The sequence below is a fragment of the Castor canadensis genome, chromosome 1 (genome assembly GCF_047511655.1).
Source record: "Castor canadensis chromosome 1, mCasCan1.hap1v2, whole genome shotgun sequence".
Taxonomy (NCBI): Eukaryota; Metazoa; Chordata; class Mammalia; order Rodentia; family Castoridae; genus Castor; species Castor canadensis.
The window spans coordinates 194,531,426-194,553,849 of record NC_133386.1 but is presented as its reverse complement, the minus strand read 5'-3'; positions in this window follow the sequence as shown (position 1 = coordinate 194,553,849).

Genomic DNA, 22,424 nt, shown 5'->3' with positions numbered 1-22,424 from the left:
TACCTTTGGGCAGTATAAAGTCTAGAACCCTCCTGAAAAATTCTGAGGACATTCAAGTGCTCACTATTTTATTCACTTGATTTTTATTTTTCTTCCTTTCACTAACATATTATTTATACCTGTGCCCACTTCCCATGGCTACTCACCTTTCCTTTTACCATATCACACCAAATTTGGAGCGTGACCTCTTTTCTTTAACCTTCATTCTCCAAAGCCAAATTAACACAGTGCTTGTATGGTCAACAGAATTTTAAAGAACATGGTATAAAAAATTTTGGAGATTTACAGTAATACACAGAATGGAGTGTGGACTAAAATTGAATAGTTGATATGCTGCAATTTCCCCCCAGACATTTCCATCACAAGGAGTTTGTCGATGGATGCGCCTTACCACCTTCAGCCTGAATAATACCATATAACCCCATCTCTTTCACTACTTCACTACTGAAATACTCTTTTCCTTATATTTCTGTTCACTAGGTTATAAAATCTTCCAAATCTCTATCCTGTTACATCATTCTTTATATATTGTTATGCATGATAATCTAAATCTTTAAAGTCTAAATAGTTCCCATTTAGAGCACACGCAAAAAGAAAAAAAAACGGAGTGAGAAGATGCCCTGAATTATGATAGCCTTTGCATTTCAAAGGTATTTTCTTCAACAAAAGGAAATTCTCTGTTTAATAGTGGAAAATCAGGGCAAATAGACTAGCATTTTTTAATATACCAAATAATGGTTCAATGCTCAAAGAAGTCTGGTAAACTATATTAAATGAAGTTATAAAACTATCGTTATAGAGACTTTATTTTTTAATAGTTTTGTTTACTAGTATATATTTGTTGTACAGAGGGGATTAATTGTCACATTTATATTCATACTTACAATATATCTTAATTAGATGCAACTCCTTTATCTTTCTCCCACATCCCCTTCCCCCTTCTTTGAACAGTTTCATCAGGTTTCATTATTTTATTTTCATACTTATATTCACCCTCTATTACTTCCTCTATCGTCCTGCTCCCTTATTATTCAACAGCTTTCAGTGCATTTTGTTATACTGTCTTCATACACAGATACAATGCATTTCAATATTACTCTCTATCATTCTCTTTTCCTATCCTGACTCCCCACAGTCCATTCAGACAGACACACTATTACAAATGTGTTCTAGATAGATGATTGGTACATAGATGGATAGATAGATAGATTGATAGCCAGATAATCTGTGTGTATAAGATCACATATGTATTTAGTATGACAATATGCCTTATAACTCACAGAATATTTGAGCATCAGTCCTTCTTTGGTTACTGTAGTGTAACAAACACCCACAAATTCTGTTGTACATAATGATGAGCATGTATTCTCACACTCACAGATCTCATGGTAAACTAGGATTTAGCTAATTTAGGCTGAATTTGACTACTCTTACAAGTGGCAGCATAGTTCCTCACCTAATTCTTGTGTCTCTTATTGTCTTTACATCAGCAAACTATTCAAGCATGTTTTTCTAACAATAGCAGAAGTGACAATAGGCAAAGCCCATAACAAGACACATTTCAAGTCTTCATTTACATCAGATCTACTAATATTCCATCAGCCAAATAAGTCATATGGTCCAGCTCAGCATCCTTGAGTAGGGGATTTTATTCTACTCAAAGTGGTAAAAGAGTGGAATGAATATTTTCTGAACAATAATCCAGTACTCCCTATTGTTCATAAATGCCCATATCCTGCCCTTTCACAAACAAATCATATGCAAAATGCATCACCAACTTAAACATCCTAAGCACCCCACCATATGCTTCAACAAATTACATCATAAAGATAAAGGTCAAGGATCTTGTGATCTCTGTCAGGTCCAGGTGTAGATCCCCTTGAGGTAAAGAATTATGAACTAAAAAGATAAGTTATATGTCTTCTGACAAACCCCCCAAATGTATTGGTGAAACATTCTCATTAGAAAGGGGAAAGAAGAGCAAACACAATGGTACTCATTGGTCCATGGCAATTCTGAAATACTGGTAAAGGATTTTTATGCCTTCCTTACCTGGGGTGGAAAATATGCCTTGTTAAGTTATGAATCCACTACCTTAGGAAGGAGGCAAGAAGGATTTACCAGATCAGTATCCCTGTGGCTCTTAGAAAATAGCATGACCATGATATTATGACCCGAAAGTATGCAAACAGCTTCCATGTTTGACTTCTGTCTTCCAATTGGCAATGTTTAGTCACTTAGGATTTACCAGAAAGAAAGCATTGTGTGTGTTGGGTAAGGCTAGGATTTGAATCTGGCCTTCATCATTCTAGCTGTGCTGGAATGTTGATCTTTGGGACTCCAGCTATGCAATCTGGAGAAATATCAAAATCTCTCAATACTTAACTACTTTATCTAAAAATTGTGAAATATAATGCCAATCTTAAAAAGTTATGGAGAAAATAAAGTAAATCCACTCTTCACAAAGGTATCCTGATCCTCACTAATCAGAGAGGGCACTTCCCACACTACTTTCCAAATTCAACCTTTCTGCCTAGTTCCTGGTCTGAATCTGTGTATATCCAACAACATTGTTGAGTTCACACCAACTTGGTATTTTAAGACAGCAACAAAACCTTCTAACTGAGCTTGAATGTAGAATCCACTAATAATAATTTATGTGATAACCACAGAAATAGCCAGCATCCCTGAGTGTCTGTTATGTTTCAGGCACTATGCTAAGCATTTCACATATAACTTCTTGTTTAACAATAAAATTATTAGTCATTCACACTAAATGTGACATGCTAATCATCTAAGGAAAGTCCTCATAGATAATAAAACATTCTTTGTTTGCACAACACCATTATGCAATTGTCTCCTCATCTTCTTCCTATCCCATTTTGCTCATCTCTAGGTCAACATTAATGTTACTACTGATGTCAGCCTCCCCTGTTATTGGCATTACATAATTTAATTGCAAATCTTTGTACCATCTTTCTCTCTATTAAATTAGGGGAATTTCTTTGCTGATATTATGCCTTTGTCTTTCACTGCCTTCCCTGGTGCTGGGCCTGATGGGGAACTCTTTGTTGAAAAATTCCCTACCTCTGGGGGCCTTGCTGCATGCCTAGTATGCTCTGAACACTTTCAAATGATAATGAGAGCCCAGATGGTTAGTACAACAGAGGAGGTTGTTGATGAGCATTTTGTAGAGCTGTGAAGATAATTAGAACAACTTGGCTTTATTAAAAGCTTTCCTCAGGGCCTCATTCACTTCCTTGCTGCTCTGGTTATAAAACTGGAAAGTTCAACCTGGGGCTCACCAACATGTAGAACCTGGTCACAACCTTTTCCCTTAGCAGGGTCTTGCCTAAATCATTGCATACATGAATTAAAGCTGGAGTCTCAAAGATCAACACAACTGCTGTTCTGAATAAGTAAGATCAAGAACTCTTACCCCACAGGCTTAACTTGCAGAGGTATAGATGGCCTTGCTAATGAACAGGATCACAGCAAGTTAGGTCAAGATCATACAGAGAACAAAGACAAGAATCAGCATCTGCCAGAAGAAGCTATCTCCCAGCTCAGTGTCAGCAGCAATGGAGGTCACAGAACATAAAATCAATTTATGAGGACCAAAAAGAGAATGAGATTCTTAGCATTGATTCCACGCACATGTTTATTACAACCCAAATTGGTTCATCTCTACCAGACCTCTTCACTACTTCTTGGTCACCTTCCCATAGTGACCTCAGTTAGTTTAAGATTGCTATATTAGCTCTTCTACAGTGGGCACATCAAACTTTCAAGTTTTGGGTTTCCTACCTTTCCCTATTCCTCCTATATGTGTCCTCCCCTTAACATGTGATCCATGTCCAATAACATTACTGCAATTGTTTTAGGTCTATAATCTGCATATGAGGGAGAACATATGATTTTTGGCTTTCTGAGCCTGGCTAACTTCACTTAAGATGATGTTCTCCAGTTCCATTCATTTACTTGCAAATGATAAGATTTCATTCTTCTTCATGGCTAAGTAAAATTCCATTGTGTCTAAATACCACATTTTCTTAATCCATTCAGTAGTGGGGCATCTTGGCTGTTTCCATAACTTGGCTATTGTGAATAGCACTGCAATAAACATAGTTGTGCAGGCTGCCTTTGGAATAACCTGAGTCACATTCCTTTGGGTATATCCCTAGGAGTGGCATTGCAGGATCATATGGCAGATCTGTGTTTAGTTTTTTTGAGGAGCCTCCATATTGTTTTCCAAAGTGATTATACCAGCTTACATTCCCACCAGGAGTGTATGAGGATTCCTTTTTCCCAACATCCTCATCAGCATATGTTGTTGGTGTTGTTCTTGATGCTACCCATTCTCTTGTATAGCTATCTTTATCTCAAGCAAGCAAAGATGCTATGTCTTTCTTATTATCTCTTATGTTTCCCTTCAACAAAATTAAAGGAGGTGAGGGAGCAAGGGGAAGAGATGGCCCAAACAATGTATAAACATATGAATAAATGAATAAACAATGAAAAGAAAATGAGAAGGTATACTATACTAAAAGACGTAGTTATCCAACTCTCTGATATATCATGGACTAAAGGAATCAATCACAACTCTAAATAAAATTTTAATACATTAAAGAAGCAATTGTCTTGATATAAAAATTTATAATTACAAGACAGACTATGCTGAAATGTAAAAGGTTTTCTTTGGAATTCCCCAAAATGAATCTATTAATGTAAAGAGCATTCCTGGAAGACAGAAAGAAGAGACTTTGTATCATGAGCATAAAATTTTTACTATGATAGAGACATTTTCTGACTTAAATAAAATGTAATTAATATAGACAAGAGGAGATAATCAGTGGGAATTCTGAATAGATTCTAGCTGTTGTCTAAATCCTTAAGAAGGGGCCAATGCCCCAATACCCCCCAACCCTGGATGATTTCCACATGGGGTCAGGAAATGACATGAGTCCCCATCCCATTTTTCAAAGCATCTGAAAGAGAAGATACTTATGCTTCACTCCCTAGGTCAATGACAAACCTTCCAGCAATGGTTGATTGTTGATCGAGGTGTCCAGACAAACAGACCAAGACAAGTTACAGAATCCTGACATCTCTGTATAGAAATTCACTGAGTTGGACAGTCAAAAGAGCATTAGGGCCATACAAAGAGAATATAAAGTACTTATCCCTTAAGAGAGAAGCCATGGCTTAACCACACACAGCAGCAGCATAACACATGGCTATAAGCACAGAGACAGTGCAAACAGAGGGAATCAATTGTGTTAAATAGTCTACCTCCAATGCCAAGGTGTACATAAAACTTATGGGAATTTATATCATTTCCAGGGGAAAGAAGGGAATAAAAGGAGAAAGAATTTGAAACTGAGTTTAAATCCTGAACAGGCTATATTTAAAGCTAAAAGTAACTGGGTTGCCTTGAATTGGAAAGGATTTCCTTTTATTCCTTCAATGGGAAAAAAAGATTGAGTTCACTTAAAATTTTGAGACATTTTAAGAAGTTATTTTTGTTGCACACCTTTATTGAGACTAAATAATAAACCTGTTACACTCTCCAGAAGGTAAAACAGAATTGCCACGAAGAGGGGAATGAGAATTATGAAAACAGCTAAGAAACACAAAAGACAGAGGTTGCTAAAATTAAAGACAAAACAGAAAGAAATTTCCTTGAGCTTAAAAAATAAATTTTAAGCCTTCAGACCCAAAGAACTCACCAAGACCCTGACACCAGTATTGAAAAAAAGACACACTTCCAGATGCAAGAATAGAATATATTACAAATTTCTATGACTATATTATAAATTTCCAAAGGGAGAAAATAAGATAAGTGATCTATAAGAAGAGAAAAAGACAGACATCAACTGTACTGCATCTACTGTACTGAATGCTGAAAGCTAAAAGAAAGAAAAGTATCTATAAAGATAGGAGAAAATGATTTTATGTCTAGAATTCAATACCCAACCAATTTATTCAAATATGAGTTAATCATATAAGATACATTCTCTGATTATAATATAGAAAGCAGTGCACCTACTGAAATTGTAAACGTTTTTAGAAATAACTGACCTTAATAAGTATATATTAAAGCCTGTGAATTGCAATAACAACAGCAAAAGAGAAAAACTACATTTGTAAATATATCTTTATTTTATACCAATGTTTTTTGGGTATGGGTACCAGTGGGAGGTGAGAGGACACAAGGAAAGGGAGAATGAGGGTGAATATGGTGGATGTATTTGTATTCATATATGAAAACAGAAGAACGAAACCTGTAGAAATTGTTCTAAGAAGGGGGGAAGGGAGGGAGAGGGAGAGCAATAGATGGGGTAAATCTAACTAAGATATATTATAAGGATATAAGTATCACAATGTATCCCCCATATAACTATTATATGCTAAGTTTTGAAAAACTCACATTTAAAAAATTAGTGAAATATATTACAAGCCAATAACAATATTCACACATATCAAAAAGAAGCTAGAAGAAGTTTTTAAAAGTCTTAAGTAGAATGCAATAATGCATGAGAAAAAAATCAAATGGCAGTGATAAACCAAAGAGCTGGCTCTTTGAAATTATCACTATAATAAGCAAACATTGTCAGCCCAAGGAGAAAAGGAGACATAAAGCAAAACAAGTAACTGGCACTAGGACTAAAAAATGAGAAAAAGAGTTTGTAGAGGTAATTTTATACTCTGAGAAAGAATGCTTCAAATATAGCAGATCAACAAAAAATTAAATATGACCCAAGTCTATGTATAATATAGGTGAAACCCAAATGATCATGTTGGACAAAAGGCTAGAAATTTGAACCTTATGAATGTCCAGGCACCACCAGGTGAGAATTTTTAAAATAATCACAAATAAATTATATGCTACTACAAAGGCATAGATGTGTACTAAAAATATGAAAATATACATGGGAATATTAACACCTAAATCAGGATAGTGATTTTTTTCTGGAGGAAGAGAAGGGAATGGGGTCAGATATGGGTGCACCTGCTCAAGTGTTCATCACGTAGGTCTCTGTATTTCTTGTGGGATTAAAATATTTTGTAGCAAAAATTATAACAGAATATTCTACATAATCATGCAATAATTGAAAATCTAAATGTCATACTTCACTAATTAGGAAAATAGTATAATTATGAAACTAAAACAAAATAAATACAACATTAAATACATTATCTGAGTTGAAAAGTAGTTAAAGCCCTATCAACGACATCAGAATATTATGTTTTTTACTGGTAGTCTTTGGAACCTGTAAGGAATAGATAACTCTTGTGATATAAGAACATTTCTTTTTTTTAACCTTTTTTTAATTCAATTATTCATATGTGCATACATTGGGCCATTTCTCCCTCTTGCCCCCCATCCCTACCCCTTCACTTCCTGTTCTGTCCTTTTCTCCAATTGTGCTGAAGAGTAGACATAAGCAATAATAAGAAAGACATAGTGTTTTTGCTAGTTGAGATAAGGATAGCTATACAGACAGATTCCTAGCATTGCTTCCATACACATGTGTATTTCAACCAGAATTGATTCATCTCTACCTGACCTCGTCACTACTTCCTAGTTACCTTCCCATATTGACTTCTGCCATTTTTTTTCATTTTTCTTTTATTATTCATATGTGCATACAAGGCTTGGGTCATTTCTCCCCCCTGCCCCCACCCCCTCCCTTACCACCCACTCCCCCCCTCCCTCTCCCCCCCCAATACCCAGCAGAAACTATTTTGCCCTTATCTCTAATTTTGTTGTAGAGAGAGTATAAGCAATAATAGGAAGGAACAAGGGTTTTTGCTGGTTGAGATAAGGATAGCTATACAGAGCATTGACTCACATTGATTTCCTGTGCGTGGGTGTTACCTTCTAGGTTAATTCTTTTTGATCTCACCTTTTCCCTAGTACCTGTTCCCCTTTTCCTATTGGCCTCAGTTGCTTTAATGTATCTGCTTTAGTTTCTCTGCATTAAGGGCAACAAATGCTAGCTAGTTTTTTAGGTGTCTTACCTATCCTCACCCCTCCTTTGTGTGCTCTCGCTTTTATCATGTGCTCATAGTCCAATCCCCTTGTTGTGTTTGCCCTTAAGCTAATGTCCACATATGAGGGAGAACATACGATTTTTGGTCTTTTGGGCCAGGCTAACCTCACTCAGAATGATGTTCTCCAATTCCATCCATTTACCAGCGAATGATAACATTTCGTTCTTCTTCATGGCTGCATAAAATTCCATTGTGTATACATACCACATTTTCTTGATCCATTCGTCAGTAGTGGGGCATCTTGGCTGTTTCCATAACTTGGGTATTATGAATAGTGCTGCAATAGACATGGATGTGCAGGTGCCTCTGGAGTAACCTGTGTCACAGTCTTTTGGGTATATCCCCAAGAGTGGTATTGCTAGATCAAATGGTAGATCGATGTCTAGCTTTTTAAGTAGCCTCCAAATTTTTTTCCAGAGTGGTTGTACTAGTCTACATTCCCACCAACAGTGTAAGAGGGTTTCTTTTTCCCCGCATCCTCACCAACACCTGTTGTTGGTGGTGTTTTTGATGATGGCTATTCTAACAGGGGTGAGGAGCCATCTTAGTGTTGTTTTGATTTGCATTTCCTTTATGGCTAGAGATGGTAAACATTTTTTCATGTGTTCTTTATATTTCTTCTTTTGAGAAAGTTCTGTTTAGTTCAGTTGCCCATTTCTTTATTGGTTCATTGATTTTAGGAGAGTTTAGTTTTTTGAGTTCCCTGAATATTCTGGTGATCAGTCCTTTGTCTGATGTATAGCTGGCAAATATTTTCTCCCACCCTGCGGCTGGTCTCTTCCATTTAGAGACCATTCCTTTTGTTGTACAGAAGCTTTTTAATTTTATGAATTCCCATTTGTCTATTCTTTCTCTTAGTTGTTGGGCTGCTGGGGTTCTATTGAGGAAGTCTTTGCCTATACCTATTGCTTCCAGAGTATTCCCTGCTCTTTCCTGTACTAACTTCAGAGTTTCAGGTCTGATATTAAGATTCTTGATCCATTTTGAGTTGATACTAGTACAGGGTGATAAACATGGATCTAGGTTCAGTGTTTTGCAGGCAGATAGCCACTTTTCCCAGAAACATTTGTTGAAGACACTGTCTTTTCAAAAATAAGGTGGGTATAACTGTGTGGATTCATATCCAGGTCCTCTATTCACTTCCATTGGTCTTCATGTCTGTTTTTGTGCCAGTACCATGCAGTTTTTATTGCTATTGCTTTGTAATATAGTTTGAAGTCAGGAATTGAGATACCATCAGCATTGCTCTTTTTGCTCAGTATTGCCTTGGCTATTCATGGTCTATTGTGTTTTCAAATAAACTTAAGGGTAGATTTTTCAATCTCTGTGATGAATGTCATTGGGATTTTGATGGCAATTGCACTGAACATGTAGATTGCTTTTGGTAGTATAGCCATTTTTACTATGTTGAGTCTACCAATCCATGATCACAGGAGATCTTCTACCTTCTGTAGTCTTCCTTGATCTCTTTCTTTGTAGTTCTTCTTGTAGAGGTCATTCACATCCTTTGTTAAGTTTACTCCTAGGTATTTGATTATTCTATTTTTTTAGGCTATTATAAATGGAATTGTTTACATATATTCTTTCTCAATTTGTTCATTGTTGTTGTATAAAAAAGCTAATGATTTTTGTAAATTGATTTTGTATCCTGGCACCTTGCTGTAGCTGTTTATGGTGTCTAGGAAGTTCTGGGTAGAGTTTTTAGGGTCTTTAAAATATAGGATCATGTAATCTGCAAATAAGGATACTTTGAGTTTCTTTACCTATTTGTATTCCTTTTATTTCTCCTTCTTGCCTAATTGGTCTGGCTAGGAATTCCAGGACTATGTTGAATAAGAGTGGAGATAGTGGGCACCCTTGTCTCATTCCTGATTTTAGGGGAAATGGTTTCAGTTTTTCTCCTAAGTATGATGTTGGCTATAGGTTTGTAATATATAACTTTTACAATGTTGAAGTACATTCCTTTTATTCCTAGCTTTCTTAGAGCTTTTATCGTGAAGTGGTGTTGAATCTTGTCGAAGGCTTTTTCTGCATCTATTGAGATGATCAAGTGGTTTTTGTCTTTCCTTCTATTAATGTGCTGTATTACATTTATAGATTTGCATATGTTAAACCACCCCTGCATCCCTGGGATGAAGCTGACTTGGTCGTGGTGAATGATCTTTCTGATGTGCTGTTGGATTTGGTTTGCCATTATTTTATTGAAGACTTTTGCACTGATGTTCATTAAGGAGACTGGCCTATACTTCTCCTTTTTGTAGGTATCTTTGGTTTTGGAATGAGTGTAATACTGGATTCATAAAATGAGTTATACAGTTTTCCTTCCCTTTCTATTTCATGGAACAGTTTGAGGAGGGTTTGTATTAGTTCTTCTTTAAAGGTCTGATAGAATTCAGCACAGAATCCATCAGGTCCTGCACTTTTCTTTTTTGGGAGACTCTTTATTGCTGCTTCAACTTCATTTAATGTTATAGATCTATTCAGGTGATTAATATCCTATTGGTTCAATTTTTGATGGTCATAAGTATCTAGAAATCTGTCCATTTCTTCAAGATTTTCAAATTTATTAGAATATAGGTTCTCAAAGTAGTGACTGATGATTTCCTGGATTTCCATGGTGTTTATTTTTATCTTCTCTTTTGCATTTCTGATTCTACTGATTTGGATTTTTTCTCTCCTCATTTTAGTCTTGTTTTCCAGGGGTCTTTCAATCTTGTTTATTTTTTCAAAGAACCAGCTCTTTGTTTCATTGATTCCTGGTATGGTTTTTTTGTTGTTGTTGTTTCTTTCTTTGTTTCTATTTCATTAATTTTGACCTTTATTTTTATTATTTCTCTCATTCTGCTTGTTTTGGGTTTTGCTTATTCTTGTTTTTCTCGGAGTTTGAGATGTAGCATTAGGTCATTGATTTGAGATCTTCCTGTCCTTTTAATATACTCACTCATGGCTATAAACTTTCCTCTTAAGACTGCCTTTGCTGTGTCCCATAGGTTCTGGTAAGTTGTGTTTTCATTTTCATGAACTTCCAGGAACCTTTATTTATTTTTTTTTCATTTTTCTTTTATTATTCATATGTGCATACAAGGCTTGGTTCATTTCTCCCCCCTGCCCCCACCCCCTCCCTTACCACCCACTCCACCCCCTCCCGCTCCCCCCCCTCAATACCCAGCAGAAACTATTTTGCCCTTATCTCTAATTTTGTTGTAGAGAGAGTATAAGCAATAATAGGAAGGAACAAGGGGTTTTGCTGGTTGAGATAAGGATAGCTATACAGAGCATTGACTCACATTGATTTCCTGTGCGTGGGTGTTACCTTCTAGGTTAATTCTTTTTGATCTAACCTTTTCTCTAGTTCCTGGTCCCCTTTTCCTATTGGCCTCAGTTGCTTTAAGGTATCTGCTTTAGTTTCTCTGCGTTAAGGGCAACAAATGCTAGCTAGTTTTTTAGGTGTCTTACCTATCCTCACCCCTTACTTGTGTGCTCTCACTTTTATCATGTGCTCATAGTCCAATCCCCTTGTTGTGTTTGCCCTTGATCTAATGTCCACATATGAGGGAGAACATATGATTTTTGGTCTTTTGAGCCAGGCTAACCTCACTCAGAATGATGTTCTCCAATTCCATCCATTTACCAGCGAATGATAACATTTCGTTCTTCTTCATGGCTGCATAAAATTCCATTGTGTATAGATACCACATTTTCTTAATCCATTCATCAGTGGTGGGGCATCTTGGCTGTTTCCATAACTTGGCTATTGTGAATAGTGCCGCAATAAACATGGATGTGCAGGTGCCTCTGGAGTAACAGTCTTTTGGGTATATCCCCAAGAGTGGTATTGCTGGATCAAATGGTAGATCGATGTCTAGCTTTTTAAGTAGCCTCCAAATTTTTTTCCAGAGTGGTTGTACTAGTCTACATTCCCACCAACAGTGTAAGAGGGTTCCTTTTTCCCCGCATCCTCGCCAACACCTGTTGTTGGTGGTGTTGCTGATGATGGCTATTCTAACAGGGGTGAGGTGGAATCTTAGTGTGGTTTTAATTTGCATTTCCTTTATTGCTAGAGATGGTGAGCATTTTTTCATGTGTTTTCTGGCCATTTGAATTTCTTCTTTTGAGAAAGTTCTGTTTAGTTCACATGCCCATTTCTTTATTGGTTCATTAGTTTTGGGAGAATTTAGTTTTTTAAGTTCCCTGCATATTCTGGTTATCAGTCCTTTGTCTGATGTATAATTGGCAAATATTTTCTCCCACTCTGTGGGTGTTCTCTTCAGTTTAGAGACCATTTCTTTTGATGAACAGAAGCTTTTTAGTTTTATGAGGTCCCATTTATCTATGCTATCTCTTAGTTGCTGTGCTGCTGGGGTTTCATTGAGAAAGTTCTTACCTATACCTACTAACTCCAGAGTATTTCCTATTCTTTCTTGTATCAACTTAAGAGTTTGGGGTCTGATATTAAGATCCTTGATCCATTTTGAGTTAATCTTGGTATAGGGTGATATACGTGGATCTAGTTTCAGTTTTTTGCAGACTGCTAACCAGTTTTCCCAGCAGTTTTTGTTGAAGAGGCTGCTATTTCTCCGTCGTATATTTTTAGCTCCTTTGTCAAAGATAAGTTGCTCATAGTTGTGTGGCTTCATATCTGGATTCTCTATTCTGTTCCACTGGTCTTCATGTCTGTTTTTGCCAGGAACCTTTAAATTTCTTCTATTATTTCATCAATGACCCATTGATCACTGAGCAATGTGTTGTTCTGCTTCCAATTGTCTGCATGGTTTCTACTGTTGTTTTTGTTGTTGAGTTCTAGTTTTAATGCATTGTGATCAGATAGAATGCATGGGATTATTTCTATTTTCTTATATTTGCTGAGGCTTGCTTTGTGCCCTAAGATATGATCAGTTTTGGAGAAGGTTCCATGAGCTGCTGAGAAGAATGTATATTGAGTAGAAGTTGGTTGAAATATTCTATAGACATCAGCTATGTCCATTTGATATATGGTGTGCTTTACTGCTAGAATTTCTTTATATTCATTTTTTGTTTGGATTACCAATCAATTGGTGATAGGGGAGTATTAAGTGCTCCCTCTATTAATGTGTTGGAGTCTATATATGCTTTTAGGTCCTTCAGAGTATCTTTGGTGAAATTGGGTACACTGACATTGGTGCTTATAGGTTGATAATTGTTATTTCCTTTTGGTGTATTTCTCCTTTTATTAGTATGGCGTGTCCTTCTTTATCTCATTTGATCAATGTAAGTTTGAAGTCTACTTTGTCCAAGATAAGTATTTCTACTCCTGCCTGTTTTGGGGGGCAATGGGTTTGGTAAATCTTCTTCCAGCCTTTCACCCTTAGCCAGTGCTTGCTTCTGTCAATGAGATGGGTCTCCTGTAAATGACAGATTGCTGGATCTTCCTTTTTAATCCAATTTGCCAAATGGAGTCTTTTGATGGGGGATTTAAGTCCATTAACATTCAGTATAAATATTATAGGTATGTGGTGATTCCTGTCATTTAGTTTTTTTTGTTGTTTGAGAGTTTGATTGTGTATAGCTGAATTAATGTAATCTCTGATTCCTTGTCTTTTCTTCTCCTATGGTTTGGTGTTGCCTGTCCTTTCACGGTTTCATATTCTTTCATTTTCTGTGTGCAGAATTCTTTGAAGAATCTTATGTAGTGGTGGCTTGGTGATCATATTTTGTTTTAGTTTCTGTTTATCATGGAAGATTTTTATTGCTCCATCTAATTTGAATGATAGTTTTGCTGGGTAGAGTGTCCTAGGGTTGAAGTTATTTTCATTCCATGCCCAGAATACCTCACTGCATGCCCTTCTTGCTTTTAAGGTTTCTGTTGAGAAATCTGCTGTGATTTTGATGGGTCTACCTTTGTATGGTATTTGTTTTTTCTCTCTTCAAGTTTTCAATATTCTTTCTCCATTCTCTGTGCTTGTTGTTTTAATGATAATATGTCATGGGGTAGTTCTATTTTGGTCAAGTCTGTTTGGTGTCTTGGAGGCTTCCTGTACTTGAGTGGGCATAGCATTGTCTAGATTTGGGAACTTTTCTGTCATTATTTTGTTTGAATATATTATGAATCCCTTTTGCTTGCACCTCTTCTCCTTCATCAATGCCCATGATTCTCAGATTTGATCTTTTGATGGAGTCAATGAGTTCTTGCATATTCCTTTCTCAGGTCTTGAGTTGTCTGACTAATAGTTCTTCAGCTTTTCCTTTATTTTCCATTTTATCTTCAAGTTCTGAGATTCTGTCTTCTGCTTGTTCTAGTCTGCTGGAGTGGCCTTCTCTTGTGCTCTGTATAGTAGCATTAAAAAGAAATAGGTGAAAATTATTTTCCTTAATATTTTATTTAGCACTATAAACATATAAGACATATAATAAAAATTAAAATATTTTACATTCTTTTCTTCCTTGTGTTAAATCATTAAAATTCAGTTTTTATGTTAGGAATGAATTCTGACTAGTCACATATCACTGTCAGAATAGATGGCATGGCTTCAGTCTATGTGGGTTTTAATTTTAAAGGTTTTTCTTACATAAAAAGACTTAGTGATAGCCCTGATTAGATTGTGTTGACTTTTTTAGTCACTTCTCTGGTTTTTGACACTGAAATGTTTAATTTTCTAATTCATCCAAATCTTTAACATTTCATTTTATTTTTCTAACCTATTGCATTAGTTAGGACCTCCAAGGCAATGTGAAATTATCACTGTGAGGACTAGCTGTTTTGCTCCATACATGCTGTTAATGGAAATGTCTTCTTTATTTTGTCATTCATTGTGGTATTGTTTTCTGAGTCTGGAATCCATCATTTCTTATCAACATAAGGAAGTCTACTTTTACTCTTAATTTTTGGGGCTTGTTATTATTTCATCTTTTATAAAGTAAGATATAAGTGTTCAATTTTATCAAGTGCTTTTTTGGCATATACCACAAAGGGCATATTACTTTCTCTTTTAATATGTGAAAATATTCACATTAATAGACATCCTAATGTTGTATTCTTTGAATGAGTTGCAGATTTATGCCTTCACCCCAATAGATTCAATTTGTTAATTTTTGTTCCAACAATCCTTGTAACTGAATATAAAAGTGAGATTGAAAAAAGTTTTATTTTTATATTAGCATAGATTTATAATATAAAGAGGTTTCATTGTGGCAATTCAGTACATCGATATAGTTGTACTTTAAGTAAATTTACCCCCTCCATTGTATTCCCATTTACTCTTCCCTCATTCCCTCCATTTTCAAACAGTTTGGTGGATTATATTATGTTGTCTTCAAATATCTATCTCTATATATATATAGATGTATATATAATGCATAAAAGTGAGATTTTTGTATGATTTTATTTTGGTATGTATGCTATCTATGTCTGGTTTTGATATTAACATTGTTCAATCACATTGTGTTCTCAGAAATGTTCACATATCATGAGGAGAGGATCCAAGATGGTGACTAGGGTGCAGAAGCAGACAGTGTGAGCTCCATAAATCAAAAATTCTGCTGAGATGCTGGAGCCACACTTGGAGGAAATAAAGCACTAAGAAGAATAAAAACTTCGACAACCTGAACCCTTAGCCCGTACAAAGCTTCTCCATGCCACATTACACTAAGAAAACAGGAGGGCTCCCATGCTGCCAGACACCAGCTCCAAACTTCCTTAGGAGACATTTGGCATACCAGGCACCCCTGGGATAAACCAGCATAGCCCCTTGGCAGACTGACACCCCTGCAAAAAAAGAAAAAAACTGAATAAACAAGGAACTGAAAATTAACACACAGCAGAGGGGGCGGGGTGCTGTAAGTGCACCTGAGATGTGGGGAGTGGCAAGGAGCTGATCTCTGCATGAATTTTCAGTAAACAAAGGCTGGAAAGGCAGAAGGGCCAACAGCAGGCCTGTGATAATCCGCTGCCTGAAATAGGGAAGGTAGTGGTCCACAAAATCATCTCCTGAGCCAGTGGAGACATCCAAAGTCAAATGACACTGCAAAATTGAAAAACAATCAGCAAACCATCACAACACCCTGAAAGCAAGGGGCTGGCTGACAGATCACTGACCTTGCCCCAGAAAAAGGAAGCGAGGCAAAGAAACAAGCCCCCAGTAAACCAACATAGCAAAAACCCACTCCAAAACAGGATGGCTGGTGGGCTACAGAGCAGATCTCCAGAACCTGAGGCCAAGCCACACCTCACTGAGGGAGGAGCTGACTAAGGAGCTGCTGCTGAAGGACAGAAGAAAAGCTGGCAAGACTCCCAACCACCTGGCGAGACTAAGACAGAGCTTCTGCTTAAATACCAACACCAGGGCTGGATGCTGAAGGAGTAACACCAGAACTACTAAGACTGAAATTGAACCTGGGATTTTTTCATTTGTTTGTTTTGTCTCTTGCTTGTTTTTTTGTGTTGGTTTGTTCATCTCTCCCTGTTGATTTCTTTGTTTTGTTTTGTTAGTTTTACTATTGTGAGTTAGTTAACAGTAAATTACAACCAGACCAGGGACAGAAATAGCATACATACACTAAGCTAAAAACCCCATACACCCACAAAACAAAATTAAAGCAAGGGAAAGAAAACAGGTGACTGAAACCACAAATAGCCTATCAAGAACATAGTTACACAGTATCAAGTGGAGCTATAGGAAGACAAAAAGGGATGGAAACCATTCTCCCCACCCCCCAAATACTTCAGAGGGTACTCAGTTCCAGACTCCAACAAAATGAAGATAAATGATGTCAAGGCACCCAATGATGACCACAAGAACAGACTCAAGGAAGAAATCCTGCAAGTAATCACTGAGAATTTCATGGAGATGTTACTAGACATGGTCAACCAAAATGTACAAGAGGCACTCAAGAAATTCCAAGACACCAAAAATAAAGAATATGAGAAGACACAGAAACAAATAAATGAACTCACAGAAGCCCTAAATAAACACCAAGGTGAAACAGAGAACACTATAGAGAGAGAAATGAATTGAACACAAAAAAAATAATTTTCATCTATTTCTTTTTAATGCTACTATAAGAAAATTTTATTTTTAACTTTTAATTATCATATTATTGTTGTACTGGAGTGTATATCATGATATTTACAAAAGTGTTTACAATATATCTTAGTTAAATTCACCCCCTCCATCATTCTCTCTTATCTCCCCCTTTCCCCATTCCTAGAATAGTTCCAAAAGATCTCATTTTTCCATTTTTACACATGAATACATAACAAGAAACTTGTATTTTGGTTCACATTACATTTAGAAGTGTAATGGACAGTACTGGATAGATAACAGAGTGGAAAAAAATTAATTCATAACAATAGCAAAAGCTATGATTACTACTTAAGAATCATAATAAATAATGCCCTACCTTATGTAAAGAAAATATAAACACTGATTGAATGACCAAATATAAATAGGGGCAAATACAATGTTGTTGGATATGAAGAATAAATTTTGTAAAAATAAATATTATAGCTTTCTCTCTCTCCCTCTCTCTCTCTCCTCTCCTCTCCTCTCCTCTCCCTGCTTATTGACTGTCATGGTCTGAGCTGCCTTGATCTGCCATGTTTTCCCTGTCATGATGGACTGGAACCTCCGAAACCTAAGATAAAATAAATCTTTCTTCCATTAAAAATATATTATAAAAATATTAGTTATCATAGAATAAAATCTATTTTAATCCAAATACCTATTAGTTTATTTTTGGTGGTTCTGGGGTTTGAAATCAGGGCTCTGCATTTTCAAGGCAGGCACTTTACCTTTTGAGCCACACTCCCAGCCCTTTTTGCTGTGTTATCTTAGAGATAGTGTATCACTTTTTTCCCAGACCAGCCAGGACTATAATCCTTCTATTTAAGCTTCTCACTGTCACTGGGTTGACAGGTGCACACCACCACACCCACTACTGATTGAGATGAGGTCTTGCAAACTCAATTTTATGCCTGGGCTGCCATAGAAACAGGATCCTCCCAATCTCAGTCTCTCAAGTAGCTAGGATTACAGGCATGAGCCACTAGCACCCAGTTCCAGTTAACTTCTTGTTCATGTTGTTTATTTGTGTTATGATGTTGGTATTGATGACCCCAATCAAGTGCCATCCTTTAGTGAACACTTTGTAATGTGACTCCAACTCTACCTTTGAAGAGATCACCCAAGGAGTTACTGTTTTGTCTTGTTTTTGTTTTACCTCTCCCAGTGGGACACAAGTAAAGGAATGGTGTGCCATATCTGAGGCTAGGCATCAGGAGACCTTGCACACATCTATTTTGATTCTTGGATCCTTGCCACTGGTAAGTGAATGGTATGGGCTATGTTATTGGAGAAGGGGATATCACATGGAGAAAAGTCTGGTTGCCCTAACCAAGGGGTACAAATTACAAGGACATCCATCATTGTAAAATGAAATAACAAGTTGCAAAAAATGATGTAAATTATGATGCAATTTTTGTTTAGGAAAAAAAAAGGTAAACAGGGTTTAATGAGGACTCAGAACATGGCTCAGTAGTAGAGCTAACTGTGCCAAGTTCCAGGTTTGGTCCCTAACCTTGCAAAAAAATATTTTTTAAATAAGTTTTGATGAGCATAAAAAAATTCATACAGAGCTAACAGTGTTCCTGAGTGACAAGATTAAAAGTTAGGGCAAAAAAGGAGTCAAGTTCCCTTTTTTATTTATATATTTATGTATCACTTATGTTTATTACTACAAAAAATACATTATTTTGGTAATGAGAAATCCAATTAAAACTTTAAAGAGACTAAGTACTTCATAGGAATTCATAAAATGCTGACAAAAATATTTGAGAATCCTGGACTGGGCAGGAAATGCATTTAACCATATCTCATCTATTAGGATAAATAATGATAATCTTTTTATTGTTGTCATTATTATCATGCTAATCCAAGGAGGAATGTTGTTGATTCACCATCTCTGCCAGTATGTTGAAAGACTTTACACAAGCAAATTTTAAATACAGAGAAATCTGGGTAGTGTTTCATAATTTTCTTGTGCTGAACAAACAACAGAATCTCTGTCTTCAAACTTGTCCCTCCAGAGGTGCATAATTTTATAAATGTCAAATCTTCAGATGAAGAAATTTCCTACAAGATGTACTCACTGAGGGAATTTCCTTAAAGTATTACTTACTCTGGTATTGGAGGTCAAGGAACACATTTTAATCTCTTCTTGGCACTGCTGAAGATACCTGCTCCCTCAATCAACAAATACTCATTTGCTGTCCATCAGGTGCCAGTAGGGAATGGGAAATGCAGGAAGAAGCAGTATTCAAGACTTATGTGGTCCTTTCCCTATCAAAGTGTTTAAAGTCAACTGGGAAAACAGACATCAAACAAGTCACAATAAGTGGTTTGTTTATTTCAAAAGGAGCAGAGAAGGAGGTACAGGAGCAAACATCAACAGTCTTTTTTGGGGGAATCAAAGAAAAGCTCAATAATATCTGCAAAATCTATTGGAAGTCCTGACAAGGGAAGAGACTGTTACCTATGCATCCCCTTCATGATATGAAGAGCTGAAGGAGTCATGAAGCCACAGGAGGGAATATATTAAGAGCAAGGATAATTTTCAACAAAACTGTGGGTTTAAAAAAAGCACCATTTGTCCTCCATTGCAAGGCCCTTAAACATATGTTAGGGGCCAGGAACTTTGATAAGTGTGACTAACAAGCCAGAGTGCCTTCCCTCTTTTCTCACTTATTCCACACTATTTCCTGGATACTTACTATCTAGTAAGGACTGTTTTAGACCCTAAGGACACAGCAGTGAGTGCTGCCCTCATGAACTTACATTTTTGTGGTAACAAAAACTAAAACACAAAAGGAAAACATGTATCAGATAGTGATAAGGGCCATACAAAAAATGATGTTGGGGAGGTTGTCTGTAATTGTAAATAGGGTAATCAGAGAAGACCTCATTAGAAGGTGATGTGTGAGCAAATATTCGGAGGAATCAAGAGAGCAAGTTATACAGCTATCTGGGGGAAATGACAATTCTAGTCCAGGAAATAGCAAGTGAGGTCCTGGCATGAGATCACAACTGGTATGTTCAAGGAACAGCAAGTTCAGAATAGCAGAAAAAACTATCTTATAATACAATGTTACAAGTGGTGACTCTTGAAGGTTTTACTAATCAATTAAGGGAAGCTGTGACAGGATTCTAGTGCTGGGCTTCAAAGGGAATATTTTTAATTTTATAGAACTAAATGTTTAAGGAAATGTTTACTATCCAGATTGATCATTACACATATGCATGCATGTATCAAATTATCACAAAGTATCCTATAAATAACATTTTTAAGAGAATCTGGCAACAAGGTCAATTTTAAATAGAGCCATTGTCCACATGACATATAAGAAAATTTGACTTAGCCGCAATGGGATGGTTTAGTCAAAGTGAACTTGATCAGTTTCCTCACCTAAAATCAACTTTGCCTTTCCCTGAATAGTGTCTTTCTTTCCTTGTTCCTTGTTCTTCTCTGCTCAAGACCTCCTGGTCGTCCACTAGTGGTAATCTCAGGGTAGATATTGAACACCTAGGTCTTCATTCTTACCCCTGCACCATCCCCAACACCATCCTTGACTGGCTGTGAGGTTACAGGAAATGTCTTCGTCTCTGACCTTCCACTCTCACATCTGTTTTTTTTTTTTAATTAAACACCCCCTTAAAAATATGTAGATTATTTAGCACTTAAAGACAGGAGACTGGACAGATTTAATGTTATGATTCTATTTTCTTCACTTTTCTTCTCTTTTCCCTTTCCATAAAGTCCCACATGTCCTCTCACATGCAAGCAAAGGCAGGGGTGACCATGGGCTTATGACTCCAGCAGAAGACTCCTAGAATGTGATGCCCAAGCCTCATGATATTCAGTCAGTGGCTGACCTGCGTCTCCAAGGAGAGGCTAATGCTGGTATTGGGGTCCCTTACATGCAAGTGTTATAATGTGGAGTAGAGAAAATTTATCTTCTGTGTCCATTTCTTAAAGCCATACACCCTGTTGGGCCATCACTAAGATAGTTTAGGGAGCCTGAATTCCTTAATTTCTTGTTCCGTGAGGACCCTTTATCTTCCAGGGTCTGGTTTCCTCACTCATAATGTCATGAATCATGGACTGTTACCCTCACCACCTGCAACCTGGGAGAATAACGCTTTGTAAACACAGGGCTCCCCCCACCCTTCACCCAGAGATTGCATAATAGGCACCTATTCATCTAGGGAAAGATAAGGCCACTGTAGCAGCCAGTGTGCCCTCCCTGGAGTCAGGTGCTTCATCAAGTTATTCCCCTTATACTTGAACACAAGAGAAACCCTAGGGAAAAAATAAGTAGGACAAGTGAATTGCCCAGAAAAGCAATTGGCATACTCTGCAGGTTAGTGTGACCTTTGCCAGCTCTCTGCAGCAGAAACATTGTGGCAATTATTCTTAGCATCAGATGTACAAGCATTTTTTATGAGTCTCAAAATGTCTAGGCAAAAAAAAAGAACAAGGTCAGGAAGAAATGCCTTTGAGAAATGAAGGACCAGGAAAGGGACTGGTGGGATCCATCTGCACATTTGGTCACATTGTCATTTTTCATTATGGAAGGTGCTTTAGAAGTCAGGGATGAAATTTACAGAAAGAGAGAGAGAGAGAGAGGGAGGGAGAGGGAGAGGGAGAGAGGGAGATGCACATAGATATGTCCTGCCTTCAAGAATTTTATAGACTACCATGAGAAGTAAGCCAAGTATACAGTCATTTCCATGGGAGGATAGACACATGAGAGATAATGTCTAAGGAAGAAGCATTTGGCCTGAGCCTTGACACCTGTCAAACTTCTTATTCTCCTTGCTCTGTCTTATTTCTTTGCCTAGAAATTATGACCTTCTAAATGGATGGAACTGAGAACACCATTCTGAGTGAGGTTAGCCAGGCTCAGAAGACCAAAACTCTTATGTTCTCCCTGATATGTGGACTTTAGATCTAGGACAAATACAGCAATGCTGTAGGACTTGGGTCACATGACAAGGGGAGAGTACATACAGGAGGTGTGGGAATAGGTAGGAAACCCAAAACAGGAAAGTATTTGATGTCCCCACTGCAGAGGAGCTAATACAGACACCTTAAAGCGACAGAGGTCAATATGAGAAGGGAATCAGGAACTAGTGAAGAGATCAGTTAGAAATGAATGAACTTGGGATGTAACACATTTGTACATGAAAGCAATGCTAGGAATCTCTCTGTATAGCTATCCTTATCTCAACTAGCAAAAATGCTTTCTCTTCCTTATTATGCTTATGTCTTCTCTTCAACAAAATTAGAGATAAGGGCAGAACAGGTTCTGCTTGGAAGCAAGGGGGAGAAGAAGG